Below are 16,944 nucleotides of genomic sequence, written 5' to 3' on the forward strand. Positions count from 1 at the left end.
GCAACTTACGCATGAAAAAAATATATAATAATAAACACGAGTCGCAAGAACTAATTCATGCTATTATAAAAGTTCAAAATTTCATTGATAATTCTAATGTATAATTGTTGTTCTAAACACTTCAATTTACATTAAAATTAACAAGTATAGTCTATGCGAGCGATTCTCTTTTTGCTGACTTAAATGTCGCGCGCAACTGAATTAGTTGCGCGTAACAAACCAGCGCAACTCAGAAAGATGCGCGCTTCTGGCCACCGCGACCTAATGAGTTGCGCGCGAATACTGGTCACTAAAATGACCAATATCCGGATTTTGATCCGTTTGATCATTTTTTCAACGGTTTTTGCTCGTCATTAGACGTAATGGTGCGCAAATTATTAAAATCTTTTAAATTGCTTTGCATTCTATAGTTTATTTCCTTCTTTATTAGTTTTTTGCATCATCTTGTATGCACACCGTGCTTTGTGCCTTCCCCAAGCATATGTTTTGAACGTTTTTCATAAGAGTGCCTTAAGACGTTTCGTGGTGGTGCTTTACGTAAAAGCACCCATAGACAGGTTTGTCATTTTACTGTACTGACGTTACAAATGTCCGGGTTTTCTTCTTTTTTCACGTTCGAAGCAAAAAGGAAGGCGTTTTCATGCAGCGTAAAAATACAAATGGTGTATCGTACGGCGCAAAATTGTACAGCGTTGGTGTTGCGTAAAATTTCACTTTAGGCCAAGCTTTGTGAGATCTACCACTCGGAACTAGGCGTTAGCTCACGAGTCGACAGGCGCGCCGAACCTTGAGGAATAGGCACTTCTTTAATGGGTGCAAATACGGTAGTTAGTGCGCTTACTAATTTACCGGACAGTTAGGCTGTCGAATCCATCCCCTGTATAAAGAAGCGACAAGACGATATCACGCCTATGTAGTCACATGCTCCCAGTCTTGAGACACTGATCGAGGGTAAAAGTAGGTCGTTGGGACTACTAACCCTAACCAAATTAGAAATTTATAATACCTAAACTTACACTAAACTAGTTAGTGGCAAGTAAAGGGTAGAACCCAAAAGGACTAAGTGTATCAATTTGTGCTAATTAGACTACTAGGAAAGATTGTGAGATAGAGAGAGATTCAACTAAACACAACTAAGAACAAATAACTAAAACTAGGGAAAGTGGAATCCAATTACATTAATACATTCAATAACATCATACAATTAGATGAAAATGACCTTGATTAGGAACAATCAACACATTTAACTCACTCTCGCACAATTAAGCATGTTAATTATCCTACTAAACTAATTCACTCTCGTGCAACTAGCCTAGTAAAGGTATGGAAGAATTTAGGGCTCTCAACCAACTCACTCTCGCACAATTGATTGAAAGAACAATTAAATTCATAGAATCGATTAGCTAGAAAGATTCAAATCCATAATAGCATTATCCATACACAATAATCAAGAAACAATTTCATACTAATCAAAATCAATCATTCAATTCATTAATATAACCTTCATCCAATTCCCTAGAACAAGACCTAAGCTAACATGATGAAGATAGACATCGAAAACAAGGTAAAATAAGAATAAAAACAAGATCAAACAAACTAATTAATCTACTCAAATCAACAAACAAAAAGCAAAGACTAAGAATTAAGCAAAGCAATAAAGATGAGAGAAAGTTAGAAAATGCTCATTGAATAGATGAGAAGAAGTTCCACAAAGTTGCTTCTTCAACCTCTCAAAAACTCCATGGAAATCCAAGCTTTCTCTCTATAAAAGTACTCCTAAACTAGAGAGAAAAAATCCTAATCTAACCCTAAGAGAGAGAATCTCTCCTAAAACTAGGGAAAAATAGCTAAAGGAAGAATGAAGTTCCCCCGTACAAAAACAAGGCTCGCAAATATAAAGGAAGTCGCGAAAAAACGCTAAACAGGGCTCGTTGTGCGCCCGCGCACGGTATCTGTGTGCCCGTGCAACAGACTGTGCGCCCACGCAAGACGTTTGCGCGTCCGCGCCTTTGTGGGTTGGGGCTAGCTGGCTGAGTTGTGCGCCCGCGCGCCTTGGTTGTGCGCCCGTGCACAGGTCGCACGCAGGCCGCGCAAAACTTTCTGCCTCGATTCTGCAATTTCACCTCTTTTGCGCGGGTTCTGACAGGGCTACGCGCCCGCACACTCTAGCCGCGCGCCCGTGCACATTGTGCGCGCCCTTGCACCTTGCTTTCTTTGATTCTTCTCTCATGCTTCCTTGGCTTATTCTATGCAATCCAAGACTTCAAATACCTAAGCACAAACACCAAGGGAAGTAATAAGGTATAGGGAACGGTGCAAACACGCAATGAAGGCAAGCTTTCAAGAATATACGCGATTTCATTAAAAACACATCGAGACATGTATGCACGCATTATTTGAACAAAACACCAACAAAACAACTACAAAACACCCTAAGACAAGCTAAAACAAGGCATAAACACTATCCTAGGAGTGACATAAATGTCACTCATCAAATTCCCCCAAGCTAAACCTTTGCTCGTCCTCGAGCAAGACAACGAGATAGGGAGAGGATTATTCAAGCAAAGCTAAGACACTAAAGGAGACAAGAATGTACACTAACTCACTTTTGTAGGAATTACGGTCAATTTTAGCAACTAAAGACAAGCCCTTTAAACCCTTAGATCGCCCTAGAGGACGAGTATGCTCTCGTGAGGGTTTCCTAAGAGCTTAACCCACAACTCTAGACAAAAACCAAGGCAAAACAAAAAGAAAAAGAAAAGCAAACACAAAAAACAAACACAACCATGACCAACATAACATGGCAAGGTTTAGGAAACCAATCAAGCTCAAAGGCGGAAAATACTCCATTTGGACTCAAAAAGAAGAGACATGCACCAAAGAATACTCACCTTTCTCAATACAATGAGGAAAAACACGCTCTAAGATGCTCATGGTTGAGAGAGACAAACCTAAGCTAAGCATAGAGAACTAGAGAATTCATTCTCCGCCCTAGCCCAATCTAAGACGGTCCACGTTCTCTCCACTAGCTTCAAATCACCCCCCTAGTTAGCTCCACATGATTCCACGAAGGAACCGGAAAAAGATTCAATTTGTGGAATTAGTGGGTCATCCCGACATCTCAACTATGCATACTCTCACCATAGGGTTGAAATCTATCTCCCTCCACCAGAATTTGACCTCACCCCTCTAAAGTCAAAGGGTCTTAAGTAGGGTTGAAACGTAAGGCAAAGGGTTAAGGCGGGGTAAAAATTTGAAAATTTTGGTGATATTTCCTAAGTGAAGCAAGAGGGTTATCAAACCTCAAAAACAAACTCAAGAAATCACCAAACATCAAACAAAAATATTAATAATGTCATCTCTCCCAAGCTTACTCAACACCAACATTCCAAAAAAAAAAGAAAACGAAGTAACGTTCCCCCCCCCCCCCCCCAAGCTTGAACGAAGCATTGTCCTCAATGCTTAACTTAGGGAAGAAAACGAAACCTACTTTTAAATATATATAAATATTTATATATATATATATATATCCTTGCCTTTTTTAACTAAGGACGGCTTTTTCGGGGATGCATTTTCTTTATTACACACAATATATACGATTTACTTTCTTGCTTAGTACAAAGAGCATAATACTTTCTCATTTTCATTACAACACAAAACAAACTCTCAAACCGAAATGCTTCACAAAGTAAGGGTTAGGGAAACAAAAGGTCATAAGGCTTGCATTATGGCTCATAATCAAGAAAGGGAATAGGCACGAAGGGTTGGCAAGAGGAGAAAATGCAAAATAAAAACAAAATATGTAACAAAACATAAAGAAGATAAAGAAAAATAAGAAAAGGGTGTCCTTTTCCTCCCCTAGAGCTGCTTGGTCACGATCTTGGGAGTTAGAGGACAACACAAGGATTAAGATATGCATAGTCAAGGATCCTAAGCGCCGCTCAACAAAATTGATGGAGGCTTGAACAATTTAAATCTCACAAGGGATGAGAAGTAAGCAAATACTAACTAAAGAGTTTCAAATCCACTATAGAGAGCAAAACCATCTCACCACTTTTTCGTGAACTAAGGGTTCAAACGTCCTCAATAGTTCTTAACCTTGCTACCATAGCTTAAAATTTGTCTATCTCAACCATAAGCACTCTCAAACCATGTAGGCCATCATCAATTAGGAAGAAAAACATTCTTTAGCACATTATCAAAGCAATCAATTCCAAATGCATGAGCGAATTCCAAAACAATTTTATTTAATCTTGCCACAGTCATGTTTGCCACAAAAAAAAAAAAAAAGAAAACAAAACAAAAGAAACAGGAAAAAATCATAAAGGTTCACAAACGAGGCACATAAACCAAATAAGTCCCAATTGTCTAACAATTGATCGTTCGATAACAACATTAACGATCCCATGTTCCATAGAACCAGTGCAAAAAACCTCGAACCATTCAACTTCTTCCTTAACTAGTCCTAAACTAAGCACTCAAAGAAAGAGTAAAAGAGTAAAAATAAGAAAGGTCTCACCGGGAGGTTAGCTTAAAAGAATTAAGGAGCATAAAATAGAGTTCACCAAATGTCACTCCGCTCTAAACTTCCAAAAAGAAACCTACAAGGCAAGACAAGACACAAAAGAAAATATTAAAAGAGAACAAAGAAATAAAGCAAAAAGAAAAAGAAAGGAGGGGGAGAAAAAGGGTTAGAAATCCTCCGGGTTGCCTCCCGGGAAGCGCTTGTTTATGGTCTCTAGCTTGACCCTTCACCTCATTCAAGGTGGATTAAAGAACATCACCCTCATCAACTTGAGGATTGAATCATAAATTCCCCCAAGCTTGAGAGCTAGCACTCCTTGAGGTCTCACATCACCACAAGGAAAAGAAGGGAATGAATAAAGAGCCAATGGTAGCTCATCTTTTCTCTTTCTCTTCTTCTTGTTGATTTTTCTTCTTTTTTCTCTCTTTTTTCTTTTCCTTCTAAAAGGGGGATCGAGCTTGGAATCCTCAATATTAGGAAGGGCAACCTCACCTTCCTCAAGAGAGCCTTTAAACCAAGCAGGAACTTCAAGGAAGTCATCATACCTCATTGTCACCTTATCATCACGTGGAGGTAAGCTCTCATTAGCCATCACATCATCGACCACATCAACTCTACATACGCTCACCGCCATAGGGCTCTTCAAAACGACATTCTCAACTAGCCTACAAGGAAAGGGAACCGGGCCTTCAAACTTGTTTGGTTCACTAAAATCAAATGGCTCCTCATTTTGATCTTGACTCTTCTTCTTAACCACATCATCTACAACCTCGTCCTCCTTGCAAGTTTTGGGTTGATAAGTATGTGAAGGTTTAATAGATGATTGTATGGGGAGTTTTGTGGTTAAATGGAAAGAAGAAGTTTTGGCTAGTTAGGAATCAACAACTTTATTGTAAGATTTGATTTCTTGGAATTGTGGAGTGATAGTTTGACGTTGTTGAAGAATTTGGGTTTGTGTGTAGTCGGGTGGGGATTTTTCTTCATACGCTTGAGGACATAGGTCATGATTTTGATCTTGAGAGTTCTTTACTTGGTTGGAAAGGTAGGAAAAGTTTTGGGTTGGTGGATTGAAGAGAGGTACATCTTGGGGGTAGGAGTTTTCTTGCCTTGGAGGTTGTTAAAGTTGTTGGGATTGAGCTTGGGTTACAAACACTTTTTCCCTCAAAGTCAAAACTTCACCATGCTTGAGATTGAACTCTCTACAATAGGATGCATCATGATCCGTTCCACCACAACGAGCACATGAGAAATCAATGATTTGTGAAGGTTTTGAACACAAACCAACTCTTGAGTTCAACATGGAAAGACCTTCATTCAAGAGCTCAACTATGTGCTTAAGTTGGCCGACTTTCTCCAACTCATAAAGATCCCTTTGCTTCCCTTGGGACCTTCTTTGACCTCCCCAAGAATAGCTAGTAGCCACATCTTCAATTGTAGCTTCAACTTGGCTTTGAGGGATCTTAATCAATTGGCCACCGGCACCCGCATCTAGATTGGTCCTTGACATTGGCTCCAAGCCATCATAGAAGAGTCTCATGAGAAAATTACGGTTGAATTCATGTTGAGGACATGCTCTAATCAAATCCTTAAACCTTTCCCATGCTTCCCCAAGAGTTTCATCCGGTTCTTGCTCAAAGGAAGCTATCTTCCTCCTCATCTTTGCGGTTTGCTCATCGAAAATGAACCTCTTGAGAAAGGCCTTTGCAACTTCCTTCCATGTGGTGAGAGAGTTGGGATTCAAAAGCTTGAGCCATTTTTTGCTCTTCCGGTGAGAGATTTCCGAAAGAGATGCATACGAATGTAATCTTGGCTCACTTCATTTGTTTGCATCATTGCACACAACTCAATGAATCGGTCCAAATGCTCAATGGGTTCTTCATTTACGCCTCCGGAAAATTGCTCAATTTGCACCATCCTAGCATATTGTGGATGGATTGTGAAATTAGTCTCGGTGGTCGGGAGAAGTATACCACTCGTGAGCTCATAGATTTCCATGTTTCCAAACTCCCTAAAAAGAAGGTCATCCTCTTGTCTTGCCATATCTCTCTTTGAATACAACAAAGCTAAGCACACGATTAGCAATGACAAGTAGGATTAAACAAGCAAAATAAAAGAAAGGAAAGCAAATAAAATGACTCTAACAATAGCAAAAATAGACGCTAAACAAGCCGCTTCCCCGGCAACGGCGCCAAAATTTGATCGAGGGTAAAAGTAGGTTGTTGGGACTACTAACCCTAACCAAATTAGAAATTTATAATACCTAAACTTACACTAAACTAGTTAGTGGAAAGTAAAGGGTCGAACCCAGAAGGACTAAGTGTATCAATTTGTGCTAATTAGACTACTAGGAAAGCTTGTGAGATAGAGAAAGATTCAACTAAACACAACTAAGAACAAATAACTAAAACTAGGGAAAGTGGAATCCAATTACATCAACACATTCAATAACATCATACAATTAGATGAAAATGACCTTGATTAGAAACAATCAACACATTTAACTCACTCTCGCACAATTAAGCATGTTAATTATCCTACTAAACTAATTCACTCTCGTGCAACTAGCCTAGTAAAGGTATGGAAGAATTTAGGGCTCTCAACCAACTCACTCTCGCACAATTGATTGAAAACACAATTAAAATCATAGAATCGATTAGCTAGAAAGATTCGAATCCTTAATAGCATCATCCATACACAATAATCAAGAAACAATTTCATACTAATCAAAATCAATCATTCAATTCATTAATATAACCTTCATCCAATTCCCTAGATGTAATACCCCGTATTTTCAATGTATTTTATAAATTATTTATTTAATTATAAAATATATTTTGGGGTCAAACTATTTTAAAGATTTGGATTATAAATAAAGCTAGTATTTATATTTGGGTCAATAAGTATTTAATCCAAATGTAGTCCATCTTCATCATAAACCCAACCATCCTATTTTTATATTTGGGCCAACTCTTTCATCATCTAAGTTTATAATTTTTATAAGCCCAAAATTTACCCTAACCTATTCTACACTATAAATACTCCTTCAATCCCCAAAATTTCCCTCACAAAAAGTCAATTGGTCAAGGTACTTATTTTCTCCCTTATTTCTTTTTTTTCTTTTCTTTCTTTTTCTTTTCTTTTTCCTTTTCCTTATTATTTTCCCTTCTTTGTTGCTCCTTGGGTTCATACGTGGGTATGAACATTCATGGCCATCATCACTTACTTCCACCCCCTTGCCATGTCACCTTGCCGGCACCGACCCCAGCCGTCGTCAGCCACGTCGCCGACCACCCCTGTAGGTCCGACGACCACCCACACACACACCTGGGCCGTGAGCTTCACTCTCTCCTCCTTGTTGTAATTTAATTTATGTATTATATATATTTTTGGGTATTGATTCTTGATGGTTAAATTATGATTAGTATGTTTTAAAATTGTGTTTTTGATGATTAAAGAGTATAAATTTCAGATTTTATATTGTTTTAGACTATGATTTTATAAGGTATTAAAGTTAGGGTTTTGAAATTAGTAAAGTGTTGATTTTTAGGGTTCTAACTTACAATTGATTTGGGGGTTTTATATACCCATTGATTGTAAGTGGTAATAAAGCTTAAAGATTGTATCTTTATGGAGTTTTAATGAAATTTTAATGGGTTTTTGTTAATAGAATAATGCTGGAATTTTTATTTACATACTACTTTTGTGTATTAATTCAAAGGAGTTGATTACCCATAAGTAGAGAATATTTTAAGAGGTTTTAATATAATTTTCAGATTTATTTAAGGGGTTTAAGCCTTAAAAATTATGCTGGAATTTTTATATGAACACTATAATTGAGTTTTCACTTTGTGGTTTTAATTACCCTCTTAAAGAGAGAGTTTTAAAGGTTTTAAACCAAAATTTCAGCTTGTTAGTGAGGTTTTAAAATGTTTAAAAGTTGCTGGAAATTTGTGTATACTAAGGTAATTAATATAGGTTTATTTTCCTTTTATGTAGGAGACTTGGTTCGAGAGGTGTTGTAGTGTATTTGGCCACTTTAAGGGCTTAATTAAGGTACGTACGCGTACTTAGCATATTTTGATGATGTAGAATCATGCTAGGCTTGATTTCAATCAATTACAAGTAGTATCATGCTAAGGTTTATGTATGGAATTGTGAATTAATGGTGTTGGTGATTGAATTGTGAAGCATAAATTATTTGTGATGGTTATGTATTGGAAAATTATATTTTGGGCATGTTGTGTTTGAACCACATTTTTATTTATGGCATGTTAGAAGGCATGATTAATTAAACTATATGTTTAATTATGTTTGGAATATTGAAAAGGAATTTTATTATGGTTCAAATAATTTTTATTGATGCTTTAAGCATGAGGAAGGAGCTACATAAGTGTCTATGTACACAAGGAATAAATTGTATGTTGGTGCCTTTGTGCACTTAAGGTGTTTTTAACACCGAGGGATAGGATTTTTGGCGCATTATGTGTTTAAGGTGTCTTTGACACCGAGATAGAATTAAAAAGGGTTCAACATTAAATAATATGTGGTCACTAGTTATTCAAGAATTAATTTGGTATGTTTGGTTGATTGAATAATTATTGTTGATTGTTTTATGATGCTTTGAGATTCATCACCAAGTCCAATAAAAGGTAAATAACGTAAAGTGAAAGAGATTACCCACCAAAACTCTTGGAACGTATATACCTTGAGTATGAACAATGGGGGGAGTTATGGGGTTTTATATTTAACCATAACTTCTAATGGAGTACAGGACGCTGTACATTCCTTTTTATTTATTATTATGCGCAGGAATTTCGCCACCTTTGAGTGGTTTTGTCGCTGGCACGGTTAGCTCCCGTGTCAGTTAACCTCAATTTATTTGGGGGAGGTTAGGAGGAGGAAACCCGTTCGATGCGTAATCAACGCTAAATGAATCAATTAGTGTCTAGTCATTGTGTCTTGTTGATTAGTGTGTGTGCTTGTGAACAGGTGCAATGAGGTAAGTGTGTTTTGATAGGTGAAAGCATGTTAGTGTGGCTAATTTACGCTTATGTACTCAGCTTTACTGATTATGTGTGTTTGTGTATTTGGCCATGTCTTTACCTTGGCCCTATGATGACCCATTTCTAATGGAGAGTAGTGGAAACAAGTAGAGATAAACTTTTCAAGTATTGAACCATGATCATGATGGGGCATGAGAGAAGAGTGAATCTTACAAGTTTTCATTAGGTTACAAGGTGTTTTATGCTTTATTTTTTTATGACATATTTTATGTGGACTAACACAAAGGTTTGGTTTTGGAACGGTTTTTGAATAAGGGTCTTTACTGGTTCCAAGTTGTAGTTTGATTTTATTTGACTTTGTTCGTTTGGTTTAAACTTTATTTTCGTTTGGTTGACTTTTGAGTTGACTTGTTTAAACGGTTTTTAATTTTGAGTCTTCCGCTGTGTATCTTTGATAATTGCCTTAGTCATTTTCACGGTGGCGGTAATGTCTTAGTTATTCCTAAATCGTATTTTAAAGAGTAGAATGGGTATTTAAAGGAAAGTAATTTCTAGGGTGTTACACTAGAACAAGACCTAAGATGACATAATGAAGATAGACATGGAAAACAAAGTAAAATAAGAATAAAAACAAGATCAAACAAACAAACTAACTAATTAATCTACTCAAATCAACAAACAAAAAGCAAAAACTAAGAATTAAGCAAAGCAATAAAGATGAGAGAAAATTAGAAAATGGTCATTGAATAGATGAGAAGAAGTTCCACAAAGTTGCTTCTTGAACCTCTCAAAAACTCCATGGAAATCCAAGCTTTCTCTCTCTAAAACTACTCCTAAACTAGAGAGAGAAAATCCTAATCCAACCCTAAGAGAGAGAATCTCTACTAAAACTAGGGAAAAATATCTAAAGGAAGAATGAAGTTCCCCCGTACAAAAACAAGGCTCGCAAATATAAAGGAAGTCGCGAAAAAACGCTGAACAGGGCTCGCTGTGGGCCCGCACACGGTATCTATGCGCCCACACAAGATCTGTGCGCCCGCGCAACAGACTGTGCGCTCGCGCAAGGCGGCTGCGCGTCCGCGCCTTTGTGGGTTGGGGCTTGCTGGCTGAGTTGTGCGCCCGCGCGCCTTAGTTGTGCGCCCGCGCAAGAGAGTGTGCGCCCGCGCACAGGTTGCACGCAGGCCGTGCAAAACTTTCTTCCTTGATTCTGCAATTTCACCTCTTTTGCGCGGGTTCTGACAGGGCTGCGCGCCCGCACACTCCAGCCGCGCGCCCGTGCACATTGTGCGCGCCCTTTCACCTTGCTTTCTTTGATTCTTCTCTCATGCTTCCTTGGCTTCTTCTATGTAATCCAAGACTTCAAATACCTAAGCACAAACACCAAGGGAAGTAATAAGGTATAGGGAACGGTGCAAACACGCAATGAAGGCAAGCATTCAAGAATATACGCGATTTCATTAAAAACACATCGAGACATGTATGCACGCATTATTTGAACAAAAAAACTACAAAACACCAACAAAACAACTACAAAACACCCTAAGACAAGCTAAAACAAGGCATAAACACTATCCTTGGAGTGACATAAATGTCATTCATCAAATTCCCCCAAGCCAAACCTTTGCTCGTCCTCGAGCAAGACAAAGAGATAGGGAGAGTATTGTTCAAGCAAAGCTAAGACACTAAAGGGGACAAGAATGTACACTAACTCACTTTCGTAGGAATCACGGTCAATTTTAGCTACTAAAAATAAGCCATTTAAACCCCTAGATCGCCCTAGAGGACGAGTATGCTCTCGTGAGGGTTTCCTAAGAGCTTAACCCACAACTCTAGACAAAAACCAAGGCAAAACAAAAAGAAAAAGAAAAACAAACACAAAAAACAAACACAACCATGACCAACATAACATGGCAAGGTTTAGGAAACCAATCAAGCTCAAAGGCGGAAAATACTCCATTTGGACTCAAAAAGAAGAGACATACACCAAAGAATACTCACCTTTCTCAATACAATGAGGGAAAACACGCTCTAAGATGCTCATGGTTGAGAGAGACAAACCTAAGCTAAGCATAAAGAACTAGAGACTTCATTCTCCGCCCTAGCCCAATCTAAGACGATCCACGTTCTCTCCACTAGCTTCAAATCACCCCCTAGTTAGCTCCTCATGATTCCACGAAGGAATCGGAAAAATATTCAATTTGTGGAATTAGTGGGTCATCCCGACATCTCAACTATGCATACTCTCTCCATAGGGTTGAAATCTATCTCCCTCCACCGGAATTTGACCTCACCCCTCTAAAGTCTAAGGGTCTTAAGTATGGTTGAAACGTTAGGCAAAGGGTTAAGGCGGGGTAAAAATTTGAAAATTTTGGTGATATTTCCTAAGTGAAGAAAAAGGGTGATCAAACCTCAAAAACAAACTCAAGAAATCACCAAACATTAAACAAAAATACCAATAATGTCATCTCCCCCAAGCTTACTCAACAGCAACATTCCAAAAAAAAGAAAACGAAGTAACGTTCCCCCCCCCCCCCCAAGCTTGAACGGAGCATTGTCCTCAATGCTTAACTTAGGGAAGAAAACAAAACCTACTTTATATATATATATATATATATATATATATATATATATATATATATATATATATATATATATATATATATATCCTTGACTTATTTTAACTAAGGACGGCTTTTTCGGGGATGCATTTGCTTTATTACACACAATATATACGATTTACTTTCTTGCTTAGTACAAAGAGCATAATACTTTCTCATTTTCATTACAACACAAAACAAACTCTCAAACCAAAATGCTTCACAAACTAAGGGTTAGGGAAACAAAAGGTCATAAGGCTTGCATTATGGCTCATAATAAAGAAAGGAAATAGGCTCAAAGGGTTGGCAAGAGGAGAAAATGCAAAATAAAAACAAAATATGTAACAAAACAAAAAGAAGATAAAGAAAAATAAGAAAAGGGTGCCCTTTTCCTCCCCTAAAGCTGCTTGGTCACGATCTTGGGAGTTAGAGGACAACACAAGGATTAAGATATGCATAGTAAAGGATCCTAAGCGCCGCTCAACAAAATTGATGGAGGCTTGAACAATTTAAATCTGACAAGGGATGGGAAGTAAGCAAATACTAACTAAAGAGCTTCAAATCCACTATAGAGAGCAAAACCATCTTACCACTTTTACGTGAACTAAGGGTTCAAACGTCCTCAATATTTCTTAACCTTGTTACCTTAGCTTAAAATTTGTCTATCTCAACCATAAGAACTCTCAAACCATGTAGGCCATCATCAATTAGGAGAAAAACATTCTTTAGCACATTATCAAAGCAATCAATTCCAAATGCATGAGCGAATTCCAAAACAAATTCATTTAATCTTGCCCTAGTCATGTTTGCCACAAAAAAAAAAAAAAAAAAAAAAAAAGAAAAGAAAGAGGAAGAAATAAAAAAAGTTCACAAACGAGGCACATAAACCAAATAAGTCCCAATCGTCAAACAATTGATCGTTCTATAACAACATCAACGATCCCAGGTTTCATAGAACCAGTGCAAACAACCTCGAACCATTAAACTTCTTCCTAAACTAGTCCTAAACTAAGCACTCAAAGAAAGATTAAAAGAGTAAAAATAAGAAAGGTCTCACCGGGAGGTTAGCTTAAAAGAATTAAGGAGCATAAAATAGAGTTCACCAAATGTCACTCCGCTCTAAACTTCCAAAAATGAACCTACAAGGCAAGACATGACACAAAAGAAAATATTAAAAGTGAACAAAGAAATAAAGCAAAAAGAAAAAGAAAGGAGGGGGAGAAAAAGGGTTAGAAATCCTCCGAGTTGCCTCCCGAGAAGCGCTTGTTTATGGTCTCTAGCTTGACCCTTCACCTTATTCAAGGTGGATTAAAGAACATCACCCTCATCAACTTGAGGATTGAATCGTAGATGCCCCCAATCTTGAGAGCTAGCACTCCTTGAGGTCTCACATCACCACAAGGAAAAGAAGGGAATGAATCAAGAGCTAATAATGGTATCTCATCTTTTCTCTTTCTCTTCTTCTTGTTGATTCTTCTTCTTTTTTCTCTCTTCTTTCATTTCCTTCTGAAAGGGGGATCGAGCTTGGAATCCTCAATATTAGGAAGGGCAACCTCACCTTCCTCAAGAGAGCCTTCAAACCAAGCGGGAACTTCAAGGAAGTCATCATACCTCATTGTCACCTTATTATCACGTGGAGGTAAGCTCTCATTAGCCATCACATCATCGACCACATCAACTCTACATACGCTCACCGCCATAGGGCTCTTCAAAACGACATTCTCAACTAGCCTACAAGGAAACGGAACCGGGCCTTCAAACTTGTTTGGTTCACTAAAATAAAATGGCTCCTCATTTTGATCTTGAACCTTCTTCTCAACCACATCATCTACAACCTCGTCCTCCTTGCAAGTTCCGGGTTGATAAGTATGTAAAGGGTTACTAGATGATTGTATGGGGAGTTTTGTGGTTAAATGGAGAGAAGAAGTTTTGGCTAGTGGGGAATCAACAACCTCATTGTAAGATTTGATTTCTTGGAATTGTGGAGTGGTAGTTTGACGTTGTTGAAGAATTTGGGTTTGTGTGTGGTCGGGTGGGGATTTTTCTTCATACGCTTGAGGAAATAGGTCATGATTTTGATCTTGAGAGTTCTCTACTTGGTTGGCAAGGTAGGAAAAGTTTTGGGTTGGTGGATTGAAGAGAGGTCCATCTTGGGGGTAGGATTTTTCTTGCCTTGGAGGTTGTTGATGTTGTTGGGATTGAGCTTGGGTTACAAACGCTTTTTCCCACAAAGTCAAAACTTCACCATGCTTGAGATTGAACTCTCTACAATAGGATGCATCATGATCCGTTCCACCACAACGAGCACATGAGAAATCAATTATTTATGAAGGTTTTGAACACAAACCATCTCTTGAGTTCAACTTGGAAAGACCTTCATTCAAGAGCTCAACTATGTGCTTAAGTTGGCCGACTTTCTCCAACTCATAAAGATCCCTTTGCTTCCCTTGGGACCTTGTTTGACCTCCCCAAGAATAGCTAGTAGCCACATCTTCAATTGTAGCTTCAACTTGGCTTTGAGGGATCTTAATCAATTGACCACCGGCACCCGCATCTAGATTGGTCCTTGACATTGGCTCCAACCCATCATAGAAGAGTCTCATGAGCAAATTACGATTGAATTCATGTTGAGGACATGTTCTATTCAAATCCTTAAACCTTTCCCATGCTTCCCCAAGAGTTTCATCCGGTTCTTGCTCAAAGGAAGCTATCTTCCTCCTCATCTTTGCGGTTTGCTCATCGGAAATGAACCTCTTGAGAAAGGCCTTTGAAACTTCCTTCCATGTGGTGAGAGAGTTGGGCTTCAAAAGCTTGAGCCATTTCTTTGCTCTTCCGGTGAGAGATTGCCGAAAGAGATGCATACCAATGTAATCTTGGCTCACTTCATTTGTTTGCATCATTGCACACAACTCAATGAATCGGTCCAAATGCTCAATGGGGTCTTCATTTACGCCTCCGGAAAATTGCTCAATTTTCACCATCCTAGCATATTGTGGATGGATTGTGAAATTAGTCTCGGTGGTCGGGAGAAGTATACCACTCGTGAGCTCATAGATTTCTGGGTTTCCAAACTCCCTAAAAAGAAGGTCATCCTCTTGTCTTGCCATATCTCTCTTTGAATACAACAAAGCTAAGCACACGATTAGCAATGACAAGTAAGATTAAACAAGCAAAATAAAAGAAAGGAAAGCAAATAAAATGACTCTAACAATAGCAAAAATAGACGCTAAACAAGCCGCTTCCCCGCCAACGGCGCCAAAATATGATCGAGGGTAAAAGTAGGTCGTTGGTACTACTAACCCTAACCAAATTAGAAATTTATAATACCTAAACTTACACTAAACTAGTTAGTGGCAAGTAAAGGGTTGAACCCAAAAGGACTAAGTGTATCAATTTGTGCTAATTAGACTACTAGGAAAGCTTGTGAGATAGAGAGAGATTCAACTAAACACAACTAAGAACAAATAACTAAAACTAGGGAAAGTGGAATCCAATTACATCAATACATTCAATAAAATCATACAATTAGATGAAAATGACCTTGATTAGAAACAATCAACACATTTAACTCGCTCTCGCACAATTAAGCATGTTAATTATCCTACTAAACTAATTCACTCTCGTGCAACTAGCCTAGTAAAGGTATGGAAGAATTTAGGGCTATCAACCAACTCACTCTCGCACAATTGATTGAAAGCACAATTAAAATCATAGAATCGATTAGCTAGAAAGATTCAAATCCATAATAGTATCATCCATACACAATAATCAAGAAACAATTTCATACTAATCACAATCAATCATTCAATTCATTAATATAACCTTCATCCAATTCCCTAGATGTAATACCCCGTATTTTCAATATATTTTATAAATTATTTATTTAATTATAAAATATATTTTGGGGTCAAACTATTTTAAAGATTTGGATTATAAATAAAGCAAGTATTTATATTTGGGTCAATAAGTATTTAATCCAAATGAAGTCCATCTTCATCATAAACCCAACCATCCTATTTTTATATTTGGGCCAACTCTTTCATCATCTAAGTTTTTAATTTTTATAAGCCCAAAATTTACCCTAACCTATTCTACACTATAAATACTCCTTCAATTCCCAAAATTTCCCACACAAAAAGTCAATTGGTCAAGGTAATTATTTTCTCCCTTTTTTCATTTTTTTCTTTTCTTTCTTTTTCTTTTCTTTTTCCTTTTCCTTATTATTTTCCCTTCTTTGTTGCTCCTTGGGTTCATACGTGGGTATGAACATGCATGGCCATCATCACTTACTTCCACCCCCTTGCCATGTCACCTTGCCGGCACCGACCCCAGCCGCCGTCAGCCACGTCGCCGACCACCCCTGCAAGTCCGACGACCACCCACACACACACCTTGGCCCGCGCACGGTATTTGTGCGCCCGCGCAATAGACTGTGCGTCCGCGCAAGGTGGCTGCGTGTCCGCGCCTTTGTGGGTTGGGGCTTGCTGGCTGAGTTATGCGCCCGCGCGCCTTGGTTGTGCGCCCGCGCAAGAAAGTGTGCGCCCGCGCTCAGGTCGCACGCAGGCCGCGCAAAACTTTCTTCCTCGATTTTGCAATTTCACTTCTTCTGCGCGGGTTCTGACAAGGCTGCGCGCCCGCACACTCCAGCCGCGCGCCCGTGCACATTGTGCGCGCCCTTGCACCTTGCTTTCTTTGATTCTTCTCTCATGCTTCTTTGGCTTCTTCTATGCAATCCAAGACTTCAAATACCTAAGCACAAACACCAAGGGAAGTAATAAGGTATAGGGAACGGTGCAAACACGCAATGAAGGCAAGCATT

The 16,944-nt window shown here is 38.5% G+C and overlaps 2 non-coding genes across 2 annotated transcripts; both read left to right on the forward strand.

The window, feature by feature from the left end:
* The first annotated feature begins 6,078 nt into the window (after nucleotides 1-6,078).
* LOC145564436 (small nucleolar RNA R71) lies at nucleotides 6,079-6,185 on the forward strand. The gene has a single exon (XR_014094828.1). It is a non-coding gene; the product is annotated as a small nucleolar RNA R71 (small nucleolar RNA).
* Nucleotides 6,186-14,744: 8,559 nt separating this feature from the next.
* Nucleotides 14,745-14,851, forward strand: LOC145564482 (small nucleolar RNA R71). Its single transcript, XR_014094841.1, has one exon. It is a non-coding gene; the product is annotated as a small nucleolar RNA R71 (small nucleolar RNA).
* Nucleotides 14,852-16,944: the final 2,093 nt, after the last annotated feature.

The sequence above is a fragment of the Chenopodium album genome, chromosome 1, assembly GCF_948465745.1.
Source record: "Chenopodium album chromosome 1, dcCheAlbu1.1, whole genome shotgun sequence".
Lineage (NCBI taxonomy): Eukaryota > Viridiplantae > Streptophyta > Magnoliopsida > Caryophyllales > Amaranthaceae > Chenopodium > Chenopodium album.